At 45.4% G+C, this 25,521-nt stretch overlaps 1 protein-coding gene and 1 long non-coding RNA gene across 4 annotated transcripts in view; one reads left to right on the top strand and one right to left on the bottom strand.

Moving 5' to 3' along the window:
- The window catches only part of Kif6 (kinesin family member 6), a gene marked incomplete at its 5' end in the record, with an annotated part of 243,879 nt that overhangs the window by 137,198 nt on the left and 81,160 nt on the right, over positions 1 to 25,521 (top strand).
- Positions 14,730 to 23,845, bottom strand: LOC106149126. The gene is made up of 3 exons (XR_001235090.1): positions 23,685 to 23,845; positions 16,125 to 16,226; positions 14,730 to 15,076 (listed from the first exon to the last, which is right to left on the bottom strand). It is a non-coding gene; the product is annotated as an uncharacterized LOC106149126 (long non-coding RNA).

Genomic DNA, 25,521 nt, shown 5'->3' with positions numbered 1-25,521 from the left:
ATTATATGGAGAACCAGCTCCTTATCAAAGGGTGTTTTTAACAATCTTTTGCCATAATAGGTGGTGCTGTTTTAAAAAAACAACACCTTGTCTCTACGCTATTTTGTATGTGCGCAACGTATATCCATAGAATAAGTTTCTACAAACAGGCCGACTGCACAAAGCCTACACGCATTAATAATTTTAATAGAGATTTCTGCATTGCCCTCTTTGGGGAATTTTTGTGCTGCCTTGCATTTCTATCACAATAGCTAGAACAGCCTGCTTCCCCACAGCTTTGCCAATACGTTTGGTTATCACTTTGGTGGATTTTCTCATCTATTAAATGAAATATCTGTGCAGCCCAAACTTGCTTTTCTCTTAGTCGAAGTGAAGTTGAGCATTTTTTCATATGTTTATAGCCCCTCTGAATTTTAATCTCTTTAACTCAGGGAGCTGATTTCATCATTTCTGTATCGCTCCAAAAGTCTTCCCAAATGCCTTGCCTCCAAGTAGTTTTTCAGTCTAGATTTGTAAATCCAATAAATGTTTGTATGGATAAGTAGATAAATGACTGAATAAATGCTCATGCTACCGGAGTTATAAATCTTAAATTAGATATGATCCTTCCCTCAAGAAGCATAAAAAATGATAAGCTCACAGCACAGCTACAGAATCAACATGTATATGTTAAGAGAGGACACGCAGTACTCTGAGCATGAATAAATTGTTCCCCTTAGGCTAGAAGCGGGAGAGTCTTGCACGGAATACATCGCTAACCCCCAGAAAGATGAGGGACTGGGGAAATGGGAACCTCACTGCTCGTTTCCATGGGTTTTCATTCATCTACAAAGTGGTGTGGAGCTGGTCTGATTAAGCCCTTTTTGCAGAACCAACTCAGCTCAGAAGCGAGGCGAAATAAAACCCTAGCGTGTGTTGCTGTTTCCTCAGGCTCCTTTCAGCCTCGTTTCTCCTCAGAATCCACTCAAAACTCAGCTCCTGGAGGTGGCGCAGACTGTCGGTGGCGGGAGCCTCAAGCTGGGCTTCTTTGCTTTTCTGCGGCCGCCCCGTGTTCCCACACCAGCTGCCACAAGTCACTAGCACGTTCCGCTGTCCGCTGTGAGTTTTATGAACTTTACAGAAATCCGTTCTTCGGGAGTCCGTTTGCCAACTGTTTGTTTTACGCCGTCTCCGGTCAACCGGATGCCAGTGCTAGCAGGCAGAGGGTGAGAGCCCTGGTCAGCAGGACCCCAGCAGAATTTCCCGTGGTACACTGCTGCCCGGGGTGACTTTTCCTAACCGCTCCACTCAGGCTGAACTGTGGCCCTGAGACGAAGGCCTACTTCAGAATCAGGGAACCCGGCCCCTGTCCACAAGCCTGCCCCTTGCCCCTTAGAGAGTGTGAGCTGCCCACAGAGCCACAGGAAGTCTCATAAAGCTGAGCCATCGCCATGTCAAGCCCAGGACTGAGCCAGGGGCAACAGTCCCCACAGAGGAGCGAGGAGGCAGAAAGGGGCAGTGAAAGAAGGATGAGAGGGTGGAACCTGAAACTGCAGGGTGGAATCTTGTTTCCAGGTCCTCTATGACTGAAAACAACCCTAGCAAATATGACCAGGAACCTAGGCAAAGGCAGAGTGGGGACGCTCCTTGGTATTTCAAATAGTCCCGTTGATGAGGACCAGCTGCTTAAGGACACTTACAAAATGAGGGTACTTGCAAACTGTCTGTCCCTTGGCTCTTTTCCTGGCTGTTGTTTTCAGTGCCATGTGTCCACATGCATTTTGAAAGAGCAAGTCAAGAGGAAACAACTTTAACACATCGTCACCAGCCGACAACCTATGGAACCCGTGTGCACTGTGACCTTCCAACCCAGAACACCCTTGTGAGTCAGGGAGTGCAGTTACTCCCCTCCGCATTACCCAGCCTTTTATAGACAGGGAAGCACAGGGCTTGGAGAGGTTGAGCGACTAGGCCAAGGTCATATGATCATAAAGAGGAACCAGGGCTTTGACTTGAGCCTTTTGAACTCTAAACCAGAGCTCTTTTCAGAATTGGTTTCTTGAACCGTTGCAAAATTAATTTCAGGGGGAGAACTGTGGCATCGAGAAATGCAAAAGATGCAGCATTATCCTTACTTTCAATAACAGAAAACCATCATAAAATAGTTTCTGTGATCCTCCGAAGTCACAGCAGTTGTCCTGGATCCACACCCGGGGGTAAATGAGCAACTACTACGTCTGGATGACCACCCTGCTGATTCCACACAGCAAAGGGCCCACACAGGGCAGGTTAACTGTGCTTTAGAGGTGGAATCACTCTTTAAGCTTGCTAGCTATGCTTCTGAGCCACTGTCCACAAATGACAACCTAACAGCACAGCTCTCACTGAGCCTGACTTAGCCCTACCACATACCCACATTTCTCCAAAAGAAGCAGAGAAGGATCTTAAAACCACAGCCCCTTCACAGGATATTCAGACAAATCTGTCCATTATGTTTTTATGATCAATTATTATTCCTGTGGAAACTGAGCGTCTGGCTTTCTGACATGAAATGCAAGGTTTGTAAGCTGTCCTTCATGTAAGTAAAGGAGGGTTTATTGAGCATTTACTGTGTGCCAGTTACCTTTGCTACAGGAGACCCGCATTGATAAAGACCTCTTAAACAAGAAGGAAATTTGCTTTGAGAATATTTTAATGCCAAAACAGGTATCTGTATTAATTTTCCTTACTTTACATTTATCTACATATCATGGATTACATATAACCCAAGATTTTTAAATGTTTCAAACTCAAAAAAAAAAACACTTTCACTTTAAACATTCCCTTGTCAAAGATCCTCTCCTGGTTGTTATCGCTTTTCAAATCAGAGCTTTTCTACACTTCACATAGAAAGAAAATGAAGTCTCTAAGGAAGACTTCTCTTTTTTTTTATTGCCAAGGATTGGATCTTCCAGGGAGCAAATAAAGAACAGAAATGGGTGGTTGTCATGGTCAGAATCATGCTCCTGGACCAAAACTCAAATGAATTTTCCACAAAGAAAATTATTCATTGAAAAAAGATGTGCCCTGCTGTACTCAGGTTACCAAATTAATCAGTGAAACTCCTCAACCGAAGGGAAAAGAAAGGTAGGCGTTAAGTCAGAAATAAATCTACCCAGTGTTTGAACCTCAATTTCTATATCGTTTTGACTGGTACACCAACTGGAGTCATTCATCCTGTGAGGGTGGGGCTGACGTGTTTCAGATAAGAGAAATCTGCAGAAACGCTGAGGCTTATCGCTCTCTTTTCCATTTTAACCAATTTTGATAAAGATGGTGCTAAAAATCCATTTCATACGGCACTGTCAGGGTAAGAAGACTATCGTACTGCTCAGGGTTTAGTCTCTCACTGATGCGGTGCCCTAAGCTCCACGTCCACAGGTGAGCAGTGGGTGATGCAGAGCCACGGAACCACTGTGGGGCGTGGCCTCCCGGATCATCCGCTTAATGGGAGATGCGTGCCGGAAAGGTGTGCACCGCGGTGCTCCTACCTCTTAGGACCCGTGACACACGCACAGAAGAACAAGCAAATTCTTACTTTTTTACCTAAGTCATCTTTATGTTACTTTTTGTTTCTTTTTCTTTTTTGTGAATGTCTAAATGCAGAAGTATCTCCTGCTCAGTCAATGATGAGGAAAACACATCGCCTTTCTGCAACTGGAGAATCTCTTGGCATTAGCATTGTAGTTGCGTCAAAACAAAAGGAGCGCGATAGGTAGATCAGAGAGGGTGTGCAAACGCCCCAGCCTGCCCAGCCTGGGCTCACCTGTCAATGCAGAATGCAGGAGTGATTGATTTCTCAGCAAGATCAAGAAAGCCCAGGCAGCTACTGTTTTAAAAAAGCTAGATTGCCACATTAGAATATGTGTGGGTTTGTGTGTGTTTGAGGGGAGACAGAGATGTTATTACTGCTAATTATTTTCATTCTTTACTTTTCACTATACTTTTCACCCCCACAAATCTGCCTGACACTCTGCCATAAATGCTCAGACCATGAATCTATAGCATGCGTCTCTGCTTAGTTCCCCAAGAATACAAAAGGCAAGAGTGCCAACCACTCACCTTCTCAGGTCATTCCTCATTAGCCATCTCAAGCGTAACAACTTGGGGGTCATGTTTTCACCCAGAGACATGAAAGCTCCCAGCTAGAGGAGAAGAAAGAGCAAAAGGCCGGCGGCAAAGGCAAAGAGGAACCTGCCGTGAGCCTGAGCGGGACAGACAGGGAGAGGAGCCAAGGCAATCGGGATGGGGTGTTGGCGTCACCAGATTAAGAGGGCAGCAAGTTTCAGTGCGGAGCTGGGGACAGAAGCCAGGCTGCTGTGGGCTGAGGCATGCAGTGGGGAGCACCGTTCCAGGAGTCCGCTTGTGAAGGGGAGGGAGAGGCGAGGTAGTAGCGGGCCGGAGGCCTGGGATTTGCAGCTGCTTCTTGCTTGAGGACACAGGGCTCACAGATGTGGACTCGGGCATTGCAGGCGCTAGGCGTCCCCACCTTCAGACCACAACTGGAATCCCTAGAGGTCATCAATATTGGAGGCTGCATTCAAAGATGGAAGAGGTGGAGAGACCTACAGTTTAAATCTCCCCTTAAGGTTTCTTTGACGTTTGTTTATTCTCTGGAAAGGCCCCTTGAGCACCTTCCATTTAGATGCTTGACATGTCCGTAGATAAGGGGACTCACTTTCGCAGAGCTACAGCACTTACACAGGAGACTCACATTACAGAGACCTTTCCACACTGCACAGGTTTGTCGGGAGAGGATGCTTACCCCTCCTGATGGCATCAAGGGTCAGGACGCCTAGGTCCCCTTCGGGAGCCTGCACCCGTCACAGTCACACGTGTGCAGAGCACGTGTGGCTTTGTGGAGGACCTGTGAAGTGATCACAGGTGAGGAAAACTCGAGGCATGGAATGTCCAGCCTGTGTGACAGGTCCCTTGTCCAGAGAGAATGTGGCAGGCCCACGTGGGCAGAGTGCACAGAGACAAGAGGCAGTGAGAAGGCATGGTGCGGCTGCAGGCAGGAGAGAGCAACCGTGGACCCAGGCGGGCGCAAGTGCGGCCGCACAGCAGGCAGCAGAAGCTTTCCTGGGAAGAGGTGGATCCACAGGCCCAAGAGACTGCCTCTGAGGGGAGACATGGAGACCCCCAAAGACACCAGTGGAGAAGGAGAATGGGAGAAACAGAAATGAAAATAAAAGAGAGGGGTGTCGCATTTCTACTGACACTCAACACACTTCAGATGGCATTCCGAGTTCTTGCTGGACCAAGTATTGTAGACTTCTGGTCAACCTAAGACCTTAGCTTTGGCGTCCCACCTCGTAAATTCCCAGTCATAGCTCTGTGTGAAGCTTTACTATGCAACATGAAATAAAAGGTCAAGGGAGGAAAGAGCTGTGTGGTGTTCCAGTAAAGGGAAAAATGGGTCATCTTAATGCAATATGCTCTTAAGGGGACCCACGCTGTAAAGGGCAGCAGTAAGGGACGGGGTACACGCAGGGAAGGGTGTTCCCTTTCACACGCACAGTGTGCTAGGAGGCAGGATGGAGCTAATATCTCCGTCCACATGTCTGTTTATAGAGATAATGGGAACACTCATCAGTAGATCCTTACCCATATAGGTAAAAAATGATATTTATTCCTCTTTCCTCCCTAAAACATGTTGTCTCCTACACTGATACTCTGCATGTGCCACATGCTCCATGTTACCTGGTCACATGCCTGGGTTTCACAGGCGTCATCCTTAGTTAACGTCGAGGCCCAGCATCCAGCAGATGCCATCTTGGAGGTGCGGAGACCAGTCCCTTAGGCTGTTCTGCTGGAGCGAGTCCACAATGCTCCTGCGGAGAAGCTGGGGGCCTCCTGTGTCATATGCAGGAGCCACCAGGCAGGGATTTGGGGTGTGCTTAGCCCCGTTGTGCAGCTCACTCACCAGCCAGACTGTGGTACTGTTAATGCATCAGCCTTCATTCACATAAGGTTGCTTTTAGACGCTGAGCTGTGAGCTTCAAGCCCTGGAGCTTCCTCTGCTACCTACTCATTTGCTCCTCCCTGTCCGGTCTCAGTCTCGGCCCTGCTCCTCCTGCTCCAGCTCTGCTCTGTGATCCACTTTGGCTGTCCCTGCCACCACTCTGTAACCAGAGACCACACTGTGCATGACTTTAATCCTTGTGAATGTATTAAGGCTCATTTTATGGTCTTGCACATGGTCTGTTCGGGAGAACATCTCACACGCCTTGAGAAGAATGTGCATCCTGCTGTTGCCGGGTAGCGTTTTATGGGTGTCTTATAGGTGTAGTTGGTTTACGATGTTGTTTCAGTCCTCTATTCCTTGTTGATCTTTGCCCTCGTGTCCTATACATTGCTGTATGCAGGGTGTGGAACTCTCAGAGCCCTTTCATCCATCACTTCATCTTCCTGATGGGTTTACCCTTTTATCTCTACAAAATGTTCCTCTTTATCTCCAGTTATGTTTTTTGTGTTTTAAAGCCTAGTCTGTTTCATATTAGTATGTTCTCTTTAGCTTTCTTATGGTTGCTATTTGCATGGTCTTTTTCATCCTTTTACTTCCAACCAGTTCTCATCTTTGAATCTAAAATGTCTTCTAAAGTTTGTGGTTGGTTCTTGTTCTCCTATCCCATCTGACCATCTCTGCCTTCTGATTGGATTGTTTAATCCATTCACATTTAATGATATTGCTGATATAATAGGATCTATATCAACCATTTTATTTCCTACATATCATGTCTTTCTTTTCTCTTTCATCTTTAATGAGTTCTTGCTGCTGTCAATATTTTCTTTTTTTCTTTAGCTTTCAAAATGTTGCTGTAGGGGCTGAGGATTTAGCTCAGCGGCACAGTGCCTGCCTGGCAAGCACAAGGTCATGAGTTCAATTCCTGGTACTGGGAAAAAAAAAAAAAAATGTTTGCTGTAGATTGGTAGGTGTGGATCTTTTTATATTTATCCCTTAGAATCCTTTCAGCTTCTTGTGTATGTAAATTATTGTTTTCACCATGTTGGAGTGTTGTGGTATTATTTATTTAAATACTTTCTCTGCTCTTTTCTGTCATCTCTTCTTTCCTGCTGACACACCCAACACTTGTATGTTGATGGGCTTAATGGTGTCCCATATTTATCAGAGTATCTCATCTTTCTTCATATTTTTCCTCTGTTTTTCAGATTACATAATCTCTTATTGTCACCAGCTAGCTTGGGTCCTTGCTTTCAGTAATAATGGATATTAAAATGAAAGCGAAAATCTACAGGAGAAAAAGCTTTCATTGGAAAGTTAGAGGGAAGATAGGAAAGGACTCTAGCTTTTAGGTAGCTGCAGTTGAGAGTGGTTAGGACATGAGGTACCCTATGTGAGGCAGAGTAGCCAAGGCTTAGGACAGGGCGCACCTGTTAAATACCTATTTGACCACAATGCTGTACCACCAGGAAACCTCTGAAAATATTAAAGCATCAGAAAGAAACTTCAGGTTTATTTTAGAGGAATATTCCTGACAAGTATAGGGAGAAAGTTAAGCTAACGTCGGAGAGATGAATTAGGGAAGTATTGCACTAGCTCAGGCAGGAGGTGAGGGCTCCATCCAAGACAGTGCTGTTGGGGGATAAGAAGAGGTGGGGAGGAATGATCCAAATAAGGGGAAATCAAAATGTGTTTGTGACCAATTAAATACCAATGATGATGGGGAAGTGGGGGTGAAGGATGACTCACAAGTTTGTCATTTGACAACTTTTCTCAGTCTGTGTGTGTGTGTGTGTGTGTGTGTGTGTGTGTGTGTTGCTGGGGCTTGAACCCAGGGCTCTGTACATGCTAGGCAAGCACTTTACCCCTGAGCTACATTCCTTGCCCCATCTGCTATTGCCTCTGATGATAACATCATTGCTTTGAATTTTTTAGGAGACCAGAATTACTTTTCCTGAACTCTTCATTTGCCAAAGACACATGGATGTCACAAAATATAGTAGAACCTGCCCCTCTCCCTTTCCCTCTATGACAACTTTGTAGCCGGTGAAGCCAGCATCCAGGAAGAGGGATGTCGGCTTCAAAGCTTACCTATACCGATGGCACAGAGGATTGTCCATATGCTGATCTGGAAGGGAGAAACGCATTGAGGGCTGTGGATGCTATAAATATTTGGGAAATTGGGCTACCAGGAAAGAGGACCTGACCAATTAAATTTACAAATATATCTTAAAGCTGCTAACTCCCACCAACCTTTTGCTCAAGTAGCTAACAGGAATAGAACTTGATATACATGGAAGCTTTCTTTTGCCATGAACTAAAGCAAACCATGCTTCTGGTTTCCTTAGGTCTGTTGTCCATTAACAGGGGTAAAATGATCGATGGACCCAGCAGTTCTTGGCTGGGGGTGTAACCCAGTGGTAGAGCACTTGGCTGGCACGCACAAGGTCCTGAATTGGATCCACAGCACCACAAAATAATTTTTTTTTTATTTTTTTAAAATAAAAAGGCCATTCTCAAAAGGCCTTTAATCCCATGTAGATGTGTCACTGCCATTACAACTTGCTGGTTGTGATGATCCCCAGGCAAGTGACCCCAGAGCTCCAATGAGATCTCATCACAAGCCCTGCTCCTAAGGGCCCTACCTGGCTGGCCTGATCCCCTCAGCCCATGTCACCCAGGCTGTGTCCAGCTGAGCTGCCAAGTGATGCCTTGGTGAGGCTGAGGGAAAGAGCAGGAATGTCCCTGTTTTGTATTCGAGATTCCACTTTGAAACAGACGCCCATGATTTCCCATCATATGTGAGCTGAAGGATCCAAAAGATCCAAAAGTAAGGGCATTCCCTGGGACCCTCACGTTAGTGCCACAGGTTTATACTCCATGCACTGGTTGATCTAAAGCAGCTGTTGGATTTAATTGAGATCATTTTTTCCAAGAGGAGGGTGAGCCTCCCCTATGCACATGGTTCCCTCATCCTCCAGATACTTAGCAGCCGAAATAAATATGTTTTCGTTTAAGACAGAAATGCAGATGGTCTCCAAATGCCTGATAGTCTATCTCTTTAATCAAAGCTGGCAGGAGAGCAGTCTTGCCTCATACTTCCGGTCCAGAGCAGACCACCTCCCTTTCAGAAGAATCGCTTCCCTTCCAGAGCTGACCACCTCATAAAGGACGACAGGGGTCAGAGGAAGGAGCCCCATTGGCTGCCTCTGCTCCTCTTGCTTAGTCCCCTGTTAATGGCCCTTTCCATCCTCTCCAACCAGAACATATATGTAGTGGAAACATAAATACAGTCAGCTACAGACTGTCAAAGTCATAAATGTGTACACAAAATAAACAGATATGTGAAACATAAAGCGGAAGATGGTGGGAGATCACTGCAGTGACACCTGCGATAAATTTAAGGAGAGCAGTGATTTGACAGAGATGTAGGAGGAAGCAGATGAACGACGACTCGGGGGAGAGAAGACAGTCACATGCAGGAAGGAGCGAGCCGATGTGTTTGGCCGGAACATGAAACGCCAGCTGGAAGATAAAGGCAGATGCAGAGTGACAGCACCTGACAGAGTCCAAGAGCTGGAATTTTTATTTAATATGAGAGACAGTTGGCAGTCACCATGAGGAATGTGAAAAGAGAGGTGATGATATGAAGATACGGTTAGATAAGTTGAATAATGGCCAACTGCGGGACATCACACAGTTAGGTTTTAAAAGGCTTTTGAAGAACTTTTAGTTACACAGGAAATGTTTCATATCATGAGAAGAGAAGAAGATGAATGCAAAGTTTTATCTATAAAATAATTTCAGTGATGTTACATAGGTCTAAACATGCATAGAAAAAAATCCTGGAAGAAGACAGACTGCAGTGTGATCATTTTTATCTCTGGGTAATCAGATAACAGATTTTTTTTTTTTTTGAGTTGAAGTACTCAAGTGTTCTACAAAGAATAAATTCCTTTAAAATCTAAAAGAAATTCCGATTCCATGCTATTTTGAAACTTTTATCAGTGGAATCTGATTGGATGTTGACTTGGAGTTAATGAGGCTGGACAGTGGCAGGTCAGCCAACAGAGCTCGGCACCGTATCCAAGTGGTGGGTTCGAGTCCTGCTCTCATTCTGTGGAAAGGCTCAGTTCAGAGAAATAGCAGAAAGGACATCATGAGGTTACCTGTTACACATTCAGAGATGACAGCACAAGCCAAATGTCATCGAATGTGCAAAAGTTCTACCCATAATTAAGTTGAACATAGACAGAGTTGGGCAAAATTTAATTCTCTGTGGTTCTTTTGTTTTAGGTGTTGGTGGGTTACAACGTTAAGCCAAGGGCTTTCTATTTGAAATACTACAGGAGGAACCCTTATTAGATTTTCTCCATAAGGGCTTTAGTTTGCTGAATGTTTTTAATGTTAAAAGCATACTAAACACCCAACCTTGTCTTAATACCTCCAGTCTGCATCTAATCACCAGCTAATGAATGTTTACTAAATACCTCTCTGTACAAGTTATCAGCCCTTAAAATCTAGTAGGAAAAAATGTCCACTACTATAGAAGAGCACAACATGAGGCCTAGAGGACAGGGATGGGTTCATTACGCTGGGCATCTCGGTGGCTGTTGGGTAACCCTCCATTATCTGGCCCCGCATCACCTCTGTGAACTTACTTACCATTATTCTCAAGTGTACACCTCCACAGGGCTGTCTCTCTTCACAGCTAGCCACAGTCCATATCAGTTATGAAGGCTTTCAGCTGTGCATCTCTATCAACGACTTACATTGTAAGGACAAGCCTTGTTTTCTTATCAAGTTCAAAGGTAGGCAGGTAATCTCAGAATTGGTCAAACAGGTGATTGTCACTGGGGTCTTGGGTTATCCTTAGCATATATTAGCATAAATCATCCTTCGTATATTAATGTTCATCACCATGTGAGTTGTCTCATGGTAACAAGATGTCTGCTATAGCTCCAGACATCACATAATGTTCATATTTAGGAAGGAAGAGAAAAGAATGATGCAAGTTTTTCTCTTCAGTTTGTCCCTTTATCGGGGAAGCAAAAGGCTTCCCAAAAGACATCCTACTCCCCCACTTAGGCTTTGTTGTATGTTTTCTTTGGCAAAGAGTGGATCACACCATTACCCTAAGCTGCAAAGAAGGCTAGGGAAATGGATATAAGCCTTCTGTGGTCTCTAGTGCTGCGCTGTCCAATATGGTAGTCATTAGCTACATGTGACTCTTCATACTTGCACTGTAACCATTGCAACTGAGGCGCTGAGCTTCTGATTTTTAATGAGCTTAATTTAAACTTTAAAATGGAGGCAGTGAGAGCAATTTACCCATTATGTACACCTTTCATTTTTTGGCAGGATTACATTTCACTCTACATTGCATGGCATATTATTAATATACTTGTTATTTTTAATATGACACATAAATATTTAACTGACCAATTTTGCCAGTATGGATAAAAATATTAAAGGACAATAATTATTTGGTACTCAATTTGATCTTTGGAAATTCTTTAAGTATTTTTACATTTCATAATTATAAGTCTCATCAAACAAATATAGATCAAGTGTTCCTAATGTGAATTCAGTATCTGAATTGAGATATACTATAAACTATGTAGTTCAAAGATTTAATATTAAAAAGTAAAATATTTAAATAATCTTACAAGTTGTTACAGTTTATGTCAACATGTCCTCCCGCTTCAAAGCCTCATGCAGTCCCTGGGGATGAGCTTTTCAGAAGTGGATTAATCTAGAGTCTGTGATTGATTCACAGTCCAAAGTTGGAGTTAAGGGTGTTAGAGCTACACCCACCCTAAGCAGGTAGCCTGCATACAATATAGGAACAGAAGGAGCTTGTTCCTTCTCCCTCCTTCCACTTGTTGATTTTGATTTTTTTCTACCACCATGCTGTTGCCCCTCCGTCATGTGCTACCCTGCCTTGGAGCCAGACAATTATGGACTGAACCCTCCACAAACTGTGAGCTAAATAAACCTTTCCTCCCTTAACTTGTGGTTGTTGGGTATTTTGTCTCAGCAACAAGAAAATTAACTAAGGCATAAGTACTCGTTACAATGTTGAAAATATCATATCATATTTGGGATATATTGGGATATACATATATTAAGGCAGGGTCTTGCTATTCAGTTCAGGCTGACCTTGAGCTCACTTTGTAGCCCAGCCTGGTCTCAAACTTGTAACGATTCTCCTGCCCCAACCTCCCAAATGCTGGGATTACAGGTGTGCACCACCACACATGGCATTAATTTCTCCTGTTTCTTTTTACATTTTTAATATATCTACTAGAGAACCTAAAGTTGTGTACATGGTTTGCATCATATTTTTATTGGACAGTGCTGGCCTGGAGTGAGAGACAGGTGAGGGGAAGAGTTGAAGATGTGAGGTTAGCCAACTGAAAGTGCCTTTTGCTCAGACTTCCAGCTGAAGAATGCTTCTGCTCTCCACATGGTGACCTGGCACACAGCAGTGCTGAGTCTCAATTGTGATTTACTGTTGACCCTTCTGCTCTTATTAAGCGGGCATCAAACAAGATCTAGCTGAGCTTTAAGCAGATCTTTGCCTAAGGCTGACCTTTTCCAAAACTCATCTTTAACTACTCAACTTAGCATTTTATGCATACTTATTTGCATTTAAGAAACATTAATGGTGTATTCAAATGAATGTGAAGGCAGGCAAGAATAAGGATAATAATTCTTCCAGGAGGAGTCATGAAAGTTTTCCCAGAAGAGGTGGTACTTGAACTGAAATTAGAAAAATGAACTAGATGGAGCCTGCTGTGCAGGAAAGGGGATTCTGAACCCAGGAGGCAGCACTACAAAGGCAGGAAAAGTCATCATGCTTTGGGATATGGTGAAAAACTTTTCGTAGCTAGAGTAAAGGTTGCTTGGAATTAAGGCTAGTGTTTGGAATTTCTGTAAGGGTTGAGTGGTGTTATGGCTTGCGTCTAGTTGTCCCCCTAAAGCTTCATGCAGTCATAGATGGGGATTTTTCAGAGGTGGCTGAATCTAGAATGTATGATGCTGGGATTAAAGGTGTGTAATTACTAAATTAGTCCACTGATTGGTTTGGCACCCTTCTGAAGATAGGTAACCTAGATAGAATATAAAAGAGACAGAAAAAAGCTGCTTTTGTTGTTTGTTGGTCTCTTAGTTGTTTTTGCAGTCTTCTGCCTGCGGTGAGCTGTTTCTCCTCTGCAGTGCCACCCTACGTAGAGCCATTCAGCTATGAAATGAAACTTCTACAAACTGTCAACTAAATAAACCTTTCTTCCTTTTACTTTAAGTGTCAGATATTTTGTCTCAGCAACAAGAAAAGTAACCAAAACAAGTGGAGAAATAAGCATGTTATTCCCCACATTTGAATGATAATTTAGCTTAATATAGAATTCTAGGTCAATACATATTCACTGTCAGTACTTTAAAGATATTATTCTTTTGTTTTCTTTACTTCCGTTGTTGTTCCTGGGGAGTATGCTACCAACATAACTGATATTCCTTGGTCAGCATGTGCATTTCCTCTGGCTCCTCTTAAGACCTTTTGTCTTTGGTGCTGTTAGTATCACTGTGATATCTAGGGAATAAATTTTATTTTTATTGCTCTTGATTAAGATCTATTGTGCTCCTGGATATCAAAATGCATGTATTTATTATTTCTGAAAAATGTAGGGCTATTACCGCTTCTAATACTGCTTCTCCACATTCCCTCTATTCATAGCTTTGGAAACTCCTGTTATACATGTGTTGGACCTAATTACACAATCATGACCCCTCTCTGTCTCTCTCACTCTCTGTCTCTCTGTCTCTTTCTCTCCCTATCTCTTTCTCTCTTTCTCTCTCTCTCTTTGTCTCTTTCTCTCTCTCTTTCTCTCTCTCTCTCTTTCTCTCTCTCTCTTTCTCTCTCTCTTTCTCTCTCTCTCTTTCTCTCTCTCTCTTTCTCTCTCTCTCTTTCTCTCTCTCTCTCTCTTTCTCTCTCTCTCTCTCTCTCTTGCTCTCTTTCTCTCTCTCTTTTTCTCTCTCTCTCTCTCTCTTTCTCTCTCTCTCTCTCTTTCTCTCTCTCTCTCTCTTGCTCTTTCTCATATCTTTGCATCAACAAGTTCCTGGTGCCCGATACATACATATTTTTCAATTTTTTCAATTACTTTAATTAATATGTGTTTTAAAACTGGCTTAAAATGTAGGTTTATATTCCTGCAACAACACAAAAATTTGAGTATATACAAAGACAGCTAGTTAGACATCACATGCCAGTAGTAATGTCCACTATAGTCAACACTTCGTTTCTTTTCCATTCCCACTGATAACTTCATGGTTAGTTATATCACTTAGATAGTCAGGCAATCTAGCCGTCAGTAAGGGAAGATCAGAGTGAACAAAGACATCAAAGGAGAATATAAAGAAAATATACCAACACACCAGAGGAGAAAATGTGAATGATTAAGAAATATTTAGAGATAGCAGAGAGGTAATGAGGTATGAAAAATTGAAAATCATGTACTATGATTGCCGATTAGGAGATAATTGGTAACTGTTATGTTCTGGCTTTATTTTGCATGGCGTTTATTGATTCTTCATCAGCCACAAAGATTAGCAGAAAGCAGAGAAAATGGATACTCAAAAACTATTTTGTTTTGTGGTACTAGGGATTGAACCCAGGGCCTTGCCCATGCTAGCCAAGCACTTTGTCACTGAGACTCAAAAACTACTGAGTGATTGATTAGTGGATTTTATTTGGGGGTTGGGAAACATATGAAATTAGTCTTCTGGTAACCATTATTTCTATGGAAGGGACAAGCAGTAATGGATTCAAGAAACAAGAAAAGCAATTTTAAATCAAAAGTAATTTGGAAAGGATATAAAATCTGAAAGTCAGACAGTTTGACCCAGAGCCAAATCTCCCAGGCAGTTTATGGTATCTTCTTCAGTGGTGTAGATGAATGGGCAGCTGTTTAGAAGGATTAATTGGAAATCCCAAAACTCTTCTTCAAAAAAATGCACGCTTGGCCCATGTAGCCCTCCAGTTCACTCTGGCCCATTTCTCCTTATTCTATTCCTGTGCAGTGTTATTCATACCTACGGCATCAGAGAAGAGAAATGGTATTTCCAGATCAGTTACCTCTTTTGCAATTGACAAATTGTAATGATCATTTCACTGCTTCCTCCACCAAAGACTAATGTAGCTGGTGCCCTCAGGAGCAGGCTCTGTAACAGAAGGCCTCAGGATGTGCCTTCTGCCATAGACCCATCACAAGATCACATTTATTTAGTACGAGTGCTCTGTCTGTCAGTCCATCTGTCTAAGTAACTAGCTTTGGGCAGTGCAGAGGTATCGATCATTACTCATTCTCTAACAAATTTGTGAGTTAAATCAACCCAAGAAAGATATTTCTTCTTTGACCTCAATTCCAGTAGATCAAGTGATCTGGAAGAGGGACAGGAAAAGGGAGAATGTCCAAGCATTATACGTTGTAGGAATCTTACGCTTTTGGCTTCACAAGTTGATTTTTGCATCAGTTCTGAAATGAATTTTCCTGCTCATTTGCTTTCTGTGCCATTTTTACTGTTTATTTTGTTGCTTGGCTTGCAGCGGGCCTGAGCTTGACTTTGGTCCATACGTCTGGAAAGCATAGTACAGTGTGCTCTCTCTCTACACATCCTGCTCTCTTAATAAAAATGTTCCTTTTTTTCCCCTTTAATACCGAATGGTTGATCACAGCATTTGGTAACAGAACAAAAACTGATAATTTAGTTAAAATGAGTCATTTTTGCGCCAGACTGGGAGCTCCATGACTCATAATTATAAGTTCAAAGACTGGTTGTTTGCAACAAGAGGAAGCCCGGGCAGAGGGGCTTTCAGCCTGCTCTGCTTTTTGCATTCTTTATATCCAGAGAGCAAATTACTGCCCAAGGCAACACCGAGCTCGTTAGTGAGCCCAGGGACAGGCAAGGCTGCTTCCTGAGCTGGGCGGAGAGGCCGGGTCCTCCGACCAAGCCGCACCAGCCACCAACAGTCAGCTCAGCCTGAAGCGCCTGCCAGTGGAGGTTTCCTCCCACAGATGAAGGCCAATCTGAGTTTTTAAAGCAAATTAAGTTGAGCTGCTTCTTCATCATGCTACTTAACTTTTTATCACTCTTTCCTTCCTCCTCCTCTTTCCACCATGTAGCAGATGGGGGCAATTAGGGCCCGTGCCCTTGGCATTGTTTCCACCATGCGATTCTGCTCCTGGTTTAGAGAAAAGACAGGATTTAATGCAAATACTGAGAGAGAAGCTGCTCGCTGTGTGCTGCCGCCACATGGAGAGGCAGGCTGGCAAAGAAAGCAGAGCACAGAACAGGAGGAGCTCTGAGGCCAGGAGGATCCTAAAGGTACGACAGAAGAGAGTGCATCATGGCCGAGGGGCTAGAGCAGGGCTAGAGGGACCGTGATCTGGAGGGACAGAGCCTCTGCAGGGACCCAAAGGAGGTCAGGGGACATGATTTGAGCCGGGCTTTCGCAGTCAGGCTGTCCTCTTAAATAAGAAAAAGATCCCTCAGGTCTTTGCTCAGCACCAGTCATCATCCAGGCTCAAAACTCCTTCCCTGACGTTTGTCAACATATATTTTTTTATATTTAAAAAAAACAGTTTTATTACAACAGACTGGGAAACTAAAGGAGCCCAGCCCAAATGTTGATCCATAAGCAGAAACACTGTCCAGCTCTCAAGGTTTTGAGAAACAGTTTGCCTTGATCTCTCTCAGGTTTCATATCACTATCACACTTCTCACCAGCCTGGATTTTGTTCCCCTAAGGATGTATCATGAGGGAGAGAAACAGGCATTTATCAAGGGCCTGCTGTGAACTAGGGACAGTATATATTTTTCACATCAGTCCTACTAATCTTCCAGATGGCCTATGAAGCAGCTACCATTAGCCCCATTTTGCAGGTAAGGACACTGCAGATACCACCCATTTATAGGCTGAGGAACTGCAGACCCATCTTTTGTATGATCATTCTTTCCTCAGGCAGCCTGGTCTCCACAAACTTGGGCACTTGCTTTTACTAAGTATCCCTTATTGACCACCTGACACGTGTCAGACACAGGAAATGTTCACGCAACACCTTCTAGAACCTTCTTTCAGTTAGGTTTTCATATCCAGAATGCTCAGTATACTTCTCACAGCCTGATCATTCCCTTCTTACAGACTGTACATTCCCCTGACCCAGCTTTTCCAGAGTGTAGGAGCCTCAACATCTGTGTCAGTCTTTGCTCTCCCTTTTTTTTTTTTTTTTTTTTTTTTTTTTGGTGCTGAGAACCAGACCCAAGGCTCTGGCTTGCTAGACAAGCATTCTACCACTGAGCTAAATCTCCAGCCCCTGTGTCAGTCAAGCAGACTGGCTTAAGTGACTCCTAGAGAGGCAATTGGGTTGTGAGAGCACTGCCCTCCTCATCAGTGAGTGCACTGCTGAATGGGCTATTAGGAGACAGGGCCTAGTTGGAAGAAGTGGGTCATGGGGAAATGAATTTAGGGGCTTTATCTGTTCCTGACCCCCTCCTTCTTCCTCTGGTTTCTGATTCATGGATGCTATGAGTTTAGCACTTCTCCTCTGTCATGAGGTTCCTGCCTTGGAGCCAGCCCACCATGGACTTAAAACTCGGAAACCGTGAGCCCAAACAACCTTCTCCTTTAAGTGGCAAGTCTCAGCTATTTTGTCATAGCAGTGGGACAGCTGACTAATACAACATCCTAAACACACAGTCACCCCCACTCTTCTGCCACCATTGCACACATACCAACCCAGGTCTACTTCTTTTCACTTCCCACAGGAAAGCCAAGGACCACAAGAATTAAGCAATGAGCACAAGATCATAACAGTTCTTTCCCCCAGAACTTCTCTCAGGAAGTCAGCTGGCTTCCTAAAAAGCAAGAACTTTAATTTGGACTTTCCCTACAAGAAGCTAGCCTACAGAAATTATCCAGAGTGCATGTGTGAAAATCACTTCCTCAGAGAGGCCATCCTCTGATCCCTTTCTATCCTTGTATTTTTTGTCATCCCTCCTCATGGAGTTTGAATAGTATATTTCTTTGTTTCTCTTGTCTGTGGCCCTCAGTAGAATGTAAGTTCTCCAAAGGAAAGAAGCCTATGCCTACCGCTTTATTCCAAGTTCTGAGAACAGTAGCTGACATAGAGTGGGCACTGTAAATACTTGTTGAGATGATTCATTAAATGTGGAATAGCATTTATGCACCAAGACACTATTGCAGTATTATTTACATAGCACATATATAAAACAATGTAAATGTCCAATCTTAGGGAATGGCCTATCATGATGATATATTACACAGCTATAAAAAGTAATATTCATGAAGATTTTAATGACATAAAAAAAGATGATGAGATGGTGTTAAGTAAAATATAAACAGGCTGCAAAATTGTACACACATTATCATCTGAACTGTGTAGTAAAACATCCCAGGGAGAACTGGAAGGAAAAGGAAGGGATTATGGTGACTTTTTTTCTTGCTTCTTTGCAGCACTCTATATTTCACAAAATGTCTGCAAGGAGCGAGCTATACCTTGACAATTAGAAAAAACTAAAATGATACCTTTGGCATGTTCTGCCTCATCAGAAACCGACCCCACATGGGAGTTGACATCTGTAGAACTTTCCTCCTGAGCTCGCTGCATTTCTCTCTGAACTCCTAGAGGACATCGGATTGAAGAGGAAATTCCCCCAGAAACCTTCCCATGGCTTAATACACATGGCTCCTTGGGGAGCCTTTAATACACATGTGGCTTAATACACTTGGCTCCTTGGGGAACTTATTGCTCTGTAGAGAAAGTGCAAGACACGTGCATTCATATTTGTAGGTGGCAGTTAGTATGGCTCCCTTTAGAAATAATCATTTAGAGGCCTAAAATGCAAGAAATAACAACAAATCACGACCACAGAACTGAACACCTAGTGAGAAAGCATGAAGAGGTGGGGGAAACTGAGCCCAGCCAGGTCCCCAGGAAAGAAGAGCTCATATGACAACTCTGAACATGGGTATAAAAAGGAGAGACCTCAGTCCTGGGTCAGAATCTTCACAGAGGAGCAGTCTGGCTTGATAGACCAGGGCCTCGATATGCAAGGGTGCCACTCTGGGACCTATGAGAGGACCGACTTCCTGTGGGACTGTGACTTTTCCCTTCCTCCTCCCTTCTCTGAGCACTGGAGAGGGAGCAATACCAACATAGGCCAGCCTTTGTGAAGCTTTCAGTCTGTCCAACACATGCGTACCTGGTTTCCAATGGACCAGAGGGTATTAAAACAAAAATAATGTAGGAGACTACTGGGGTGGGTTGGGTAGTGGTACATGAACTGAGCACTGCATAAAGAGGTGATAATCACCAAGATCCAAGGAGAGACCGTTCCAGACAGAGAAGCAAACAGCAAGTAGAAGGGCCCAAAGGCAGAATTAGTATGGCCTTGATCAAGGCCAGCAAGCAGGAGGCGTACGCAGAGGAGCCTGAGTGGGGCGTGAGGGGCAATAACTGTCGGGACCTGCTGGGCCAAGGTTGGGGTTCCTTCAGGTTTAGGAATTGCCAGGGGAAGCCCTTGGAGAGCTTAAAGCAGACAGCACCATGACTGTGTTCCTGAAAGGTCACTGGGACGGCCCTGGGGAGAATCTGTCTCAGAAGGGCAAGGTGGGGCTGGTGAAGCAGGCCAGGGATGGTCCAGGTGGGGAGTGGCGAGGACCTCGGCTGGCACAACACAGAGACAAAGAGGAGCCCAGCAGCAGAAAGTGGGTTTTTGAAGGAGAGTTGACAGGAGCTGCTGGTGAAGCTGATGAAGCTTGCTCAGGGCTGAGAAGCCAGACAACAGCCTAGGACTTTTGCTTCAATAAATGGTGCCATTTACTAACATGGAAACCACTGGGGGAAGCAGCTTGGGGTAGAGTTTGGAATGGACATGAAATGTGGGGATACGTTTTTAAACAAGCAAGGAGATATTTCAAACGAAACTCCAGTTTGGCCCTCAAAGGAGAGGACAGGGGTGAAGATACACACTTTGGAGCCATCTGTGTGTAATACACAGCAAAGCCATATAGCTGGACGACGAGCAGTGTGCCCCGGGCTGAGTCCTCCTGCGCTATGATATGTGGGCAGTGGAAAGAGAAGCCAGGAACGTAGGGAAGTCAGGAGAGAGCGGTGTCTGGAGGCCAAGGGCGGAAGTGCGTCCAGCAGGCAGTGTCTCAGTCAGGGTGGACCAGGCTGTGCTCTCCGAGTAAGTCAGCACCCACTCTCAGCGGCTCATGACAAAATGTAGCTCTCATTCATGCTGCATAAACAGCGTGAGCTGATGGAGTCCCAGGGTCCCCAGCTGGTGGAGACCACACTGGGGTTGACCCCATTGCCAGGTTCAGGACAGAGAGATCGTGGAGAACCGCACCAGGAAGTCACCCGTGTCACTGCCACTTACGCCCGCTGGCCAGCGCTGGTCACACGCACGTCCCTGTACTGTTCTGCCGCGTATGTAGAAGTCAACTGAAATAAAGAGAGAAAACTGACCGCTGGCTTTGGTGACACTGAGGTCACTGGGGACCACGAAGGGGCCATGTTAGCGGAGTGGAAGAGAAACAGCGCAGTAGGAGTGATTAGGGGAGAGGGGAGGAGAGGCTTTGGAAACGCTGAATACAGGAAAAGCTGTTGCACATTTTTTGTTCAAAGCAACCAGAGAAGTGGAAAGATAACTGGAAGATGAACAGGGTAAAAGGAGACTACTGTTAACAGAGTATTTTCCCCGACTCTCTGCGCATCCCACACTAAGCGGATGAACTTTTCTTGTATTTCGCCCGTGACCGAGGGGTCTTGAAAACGACTGTGTCAGCCTTTCACTTTGTACACGTTCAAATTCATCTACCTCCGCGTTCAACCCATTCAACAAGGACTTTGAAGTAATGGTGCTGTGCTGATAGAAATGATCCAAGGGAGAGAGAGAAAGCGCTCAGGCAAGGGGGCAGGGAGACTGGAAGAAGGAAGGTGAGGAGGAGGGGGCAGGGCAGCCCCCGCCCAAGCACAGGGCAGGCCTTTGGTAAGAGGGTGGACGCTCGGTCCAGTGTTAGCAGCTGCGGAAGCCAGGCGTCTGGGTCTGTGTGCGCATGCACAGAGAGATAGTGCCGAGGAGACAGCACCACAGCCCAGTCGCGTCTGCTTTCTCCGAGAGATGAGGCTGCTCCCTTGGGACGAGCCTGGCTGAGTGGTTGGGAGGCGGAGGACACAGAGGCAGCGGAGCTAGCCCGCCCACTGGAGCATCCGTCCCTTCCTGCATCACAACCCATAATTCGCTGCCACCTTCGGACTCCCCTACTGTGTTCAGTGCTTCTTGCGCTCTAAACCGCCCGCCGCGGGTGGGTTTTCAGATGACTCATTATTACTTACGATGACAATTATAACTCATTTTTACACTCTTCCTTTTTATAGCATGTTCTGTATTTATTCATTCATGCTGTCAGGGACTTTTAAAAGAATGATTCATAGCTGCCATTTTCTGTGTTCTTTACTGTTATTGTAAAAGGCATACACAGAGAACTGCAGGAGAGATACGGACAAGTTTAACAAGTATCATTTAAGAGAAACCGTTTCACCAGGGACATCTCATCCTTGCCCAGCCGTCATTCAGCAAGGGTAGCTGGGAGTCTCTGCTGTGTCCCCACCGTGAACTGGGAGCTAAAGTGTTTCAGGGTTCTCCTGGACTGGGCAGGGGGAGTCAAGAAAACGTGTCCCTGTCAGAGTCCGAGGTCAATCTAAAGTGGAGGTGTGTGCAAAATGCCGCCTGCTCTGATTAATCTTCACAGTAAAACATAGGCACCATTAACTTCCCTGGATCAGCAGAAGCCGGACAATCAGGGATGTGGAAGTCACAGCCCAGCCCCTATAGCTAGCGATTGAAAGCAGATCTCAGACCCAAGTCTTCCGACTCCGAATTTTACCTCACCTCCCAACCACTGGACAAGCAGGACAGAAGAAGCAGCCTGAGGCTCTTTACAGCTCACTGCAGCTTCTTTGGTCATTGCAGGGAGGGATGGGGAAGGGAGGGTGCCCAGCCAGCCTGTGGGAGACCCCTGGGGCCCCTGCCTGGGGAAACCTGGGCAAAGAGGGAGCCAGGGCTGGTGGGGTCTGGTCCTAGTGGTTGGGTCCCAATTCTCCTGGAAGCTAAAGGAAAGCTACGGGTCCTGTTGGACAGCCTGCAAGCTCTGCGCCCTGGGGCCCCTCTGCACCCTTGGCCTTGCTGTCCTGGCCCCTGTGCAGGAGTGAAACTCAGCCCCTTTTATCACCACCACCACGGATATTGCTGTAAAGTTTGAGATAATATTTGGATCTTCTTATTCGTGTATGTTTGCAGTAGTCATGTTCATTCTGGGGAATTAGTATATGCATATTACATATCTTGATTTTTCTTTTTTTGAGACAATGTTTTGCTGTATAATTCAGTCTGTCCTTGAACTCACTATGTAGCCCAGACAGGCCTCAAACTCATAGTGAGCCCTCTGCCTCAGCCTCCTAGGTGCTGGGAGTACAGTCCTGTGCCACCATGCCCATCCACATGGTGATTACTTGGTGTCTCTTTAGTCTCCTTTCCCTTACCTCTACTGTACGCCTGATCCCTTTACCTATCTCCAACACGTCTGCTTTCTTGTTTCCCGCCATCTCTCCTTTATTTTACTTATTCATTTATTTATTTATATTTTAGGTTTCTCCTATGAGGGAAACCGTGCAATATTTAATTTTCTGTGTCTGCCTTATTTCACTTGGCATCATAGTTTCCAGTCACGGCTTGAAGGAAAATGGGTGGAGCTCCGGTTCATATCTGTGAAGTAGGGAACAGCGCCCGTCACATGAGAGTCCACACAAAAAGAAACTTTCCCCCGAGAATGAATATTAGCATATTTAAGTTCCATTTTGCCTTATATTTACCTCCACGCTAGGGATGTAAAATTTCACTTAAAGGGGCTGGGGATTTAGCTCAGCGGCAAAAGCGCCTGCCTGGCAAGCGCAAGGTCGTGAGTTCGGTTCCCGGTACTGGAAAAAAAAAAAAAAAAAAAAAAAAAAATTTCACTTAAGTCCACACACATTCCAGAGAAAGGGCAATTGTGCTACTGAGAGATAATTCTTTGATTCTCTTTTTTAAAACATATGAAAATAAATCGGAGAATAGTGGACTCCATTCCTCACTTAGGCACAGATAGGAAACTTGCCTCCGTTTTCACAAAACAGAATAGGTCAACCATGCTTTAACCACTATCCATGAAGCACAGGCTGGCCAAGAACTAGACTGAGCCACAGCAGCCCCGCCTACAGGGCCCAGCTAACCACGTCCTTTAGAAATGGCCTGACACATCTTAGCTTCCGGGAATGAAGTCCTGTGTTTTCAGTTTCTAAGCTAAAGAGAAATCAGCCTTCCTGTTCCATGGGCCTGTCTGTCAACTGCCCTTCGCTCACAAAGTTAGACCATCCATATCCTGCCGCCCAAATTCCATAGAATTAGACAACGATGCTCTTTTAGCCATATCTCTGGGCTCAAATCAGTAGAAAAGACCTAAGAGGTTCAGGGTGGCCTGGCAGCAGGAGCCAACACTAGCTGTCTTATTTCATGGAAATGGTGTCCGCCTCCAGATTCCTGAGTTCACTCCAAATCCCAGCAATGCCAGCCTCACCCAGGCTGCTTTCCAAGCTCCATGCCTGCGTCTGTCCGGGGGTTTCTCCTTGCAGTCCACACGGGCACTTGGTCTTGCATGAAATCCTCAGAAATCTCCAGAGAAGCTGGGCTGGGGAAATGAGTGCTTTCTGCAGATGATGGCGAGGACCACTGCGTAGAGGTCAGTGTTGTTGCTGAACACAAGAATCAACCCTCAAGTCGGGGCCCTTCCCTCTGGGCCTCCGGCTGCCCACTCACTTGGCGTGCGGGCCTTTCCTGTCCTGCTCCAGGGAGAGCCCAGGTCAGAGCTGCAGCTCTGAGTGCCGCGGGAAGAGCGTGATTCACACATGGTTACCAAGACAAGGGCAAACACAGCCTGGCCCCTCCATCCCACCCAGCCCTCGAGGTCTCCCCCAGGGCCTGTGTGGGATGCTGGCGGGATGTGTGATTTCTGGCACCAGGAGTCAGGAACCCGTTTGATTTATTTAGATGTGGTGCCACCAATGGGTGGGTCTCCAAAGTTTTATGTGGCTTTCCACTTCAGATTTTCCCTTCACTGTCCTCCCTAGAGACCCGGCCAAGCCTCCCATGCTTTGGCCTGGTCCAAGCCAGCCCTAAGATCTCTTCTAATTAAAGGTTCTCTGTTGACATCTTTCATGTGGCAGCCTGGGACACTCTTAAGGCAAGTCCTAATCTGAGGACTCTAGCGTAGGTGATACCACACGGGTGGAACACAGGCCTCCCCACCCCCAGCCTTGGGCACTACCGTGTGTCCGAAGTTGTCAATCAAAGTCAGGAAGTAGATGAGATGAGTGTTCTGGGTTGCTCCAAGGTTCCATCTCTGGTCTTCACATCTGCAGTCACTTTGGCCGTGGCTAAGTGGTTTTCATCTTCCCCTCACCCTCAGATTCCATATCCTGCTGGACCCACCCAGCAACCCCTTAAATTGTACCGGGCTGCTTCTGACCCCTGAAGTAAACAGAACCATGACAAATGGCATGGCTTCCTGTGGTGACCTCTATCAGCCTGGCAGAAGAGGACTTCTTGGCATCTGCTCACAGACAGTTTCCCGGGATCCAGGACATGGGGCAAGGACACTGCTGCTCCCAGGGGGAGGGAGGGGGACACATCATCCGCATGCCAGCTCCTAAGGCAATGGACAGGCTGCACAGCAATGACAAAAGTGACAGCGGTATCTATTATTAAACAGCCCTTGTCATTTAACTGGGTAGTAATCTGGAAGCCATCTATTAAAGAGCTTGTATGTCAGAGATGATTGACTGTAAAGGGTACCCAAAGAGCCCGACTGAAAACTCAATGCTATCATTAATTTCCTGGACAAAAAATGCTGTGAACGGTTAGCAGCGTCTTCCACTCTGCAGGTGTGAGGAAGAAAGTGGTAACCAGGAGGCGTATACCTGCAGTCCTTCTCGTCCCTGTGCCTTCCAAAACCACCACTCCTTCCTAACTGACTGCTGTGCTTCCTCTACGGGGCGGACAGCAGAGACAAGATCTCAAATGTCCTGTCTGATCTTCCTGGGAGACAATCCATCTCCCCTTGTGAGATCATTTAGCCCTCCCATCCATCCATGTCCATGGATCCTTTGCTGTCCACACTAGAAGCCATCAGCTTGTCCTTTGCCCCAGGGCTGCTGGAGGACACCATCATTTCCTCTTCGTGGCCCTGGGGACATCCTGGTCCCAGACACCATTCCCAGGAGTGCTGCACCACTGACTTTTTCCTGGCCCTGATATCCCTCCTGACCTGGATGTTTTGTGCTCTACCTTGATAGTCATCCACAGCCAGCTCTGCTGCCTCATTCATCTACACTAGCCTCCTCCTCCTCCTCCTCCTC

This window comes from Chinchilla lanigera, unplaced genomic scaffold (assembly GCF_000276665.1).
Source record: "Chinchilla lanigera isolate Chin_1 unplaced genomic scaffold, ChiLan1.0 scaffold00036, whole genome shotgun sequence".
NCBI classification, from domain to species: Eukaryota; Metazoa; Chordata; class Mammalia; order Rodentia; family Chinchillidae; genus Chinchilla; species Chinchilla lanigera.
This window is presented reverse-complemented; position numbering and strand designations above follow the sequence as displayed.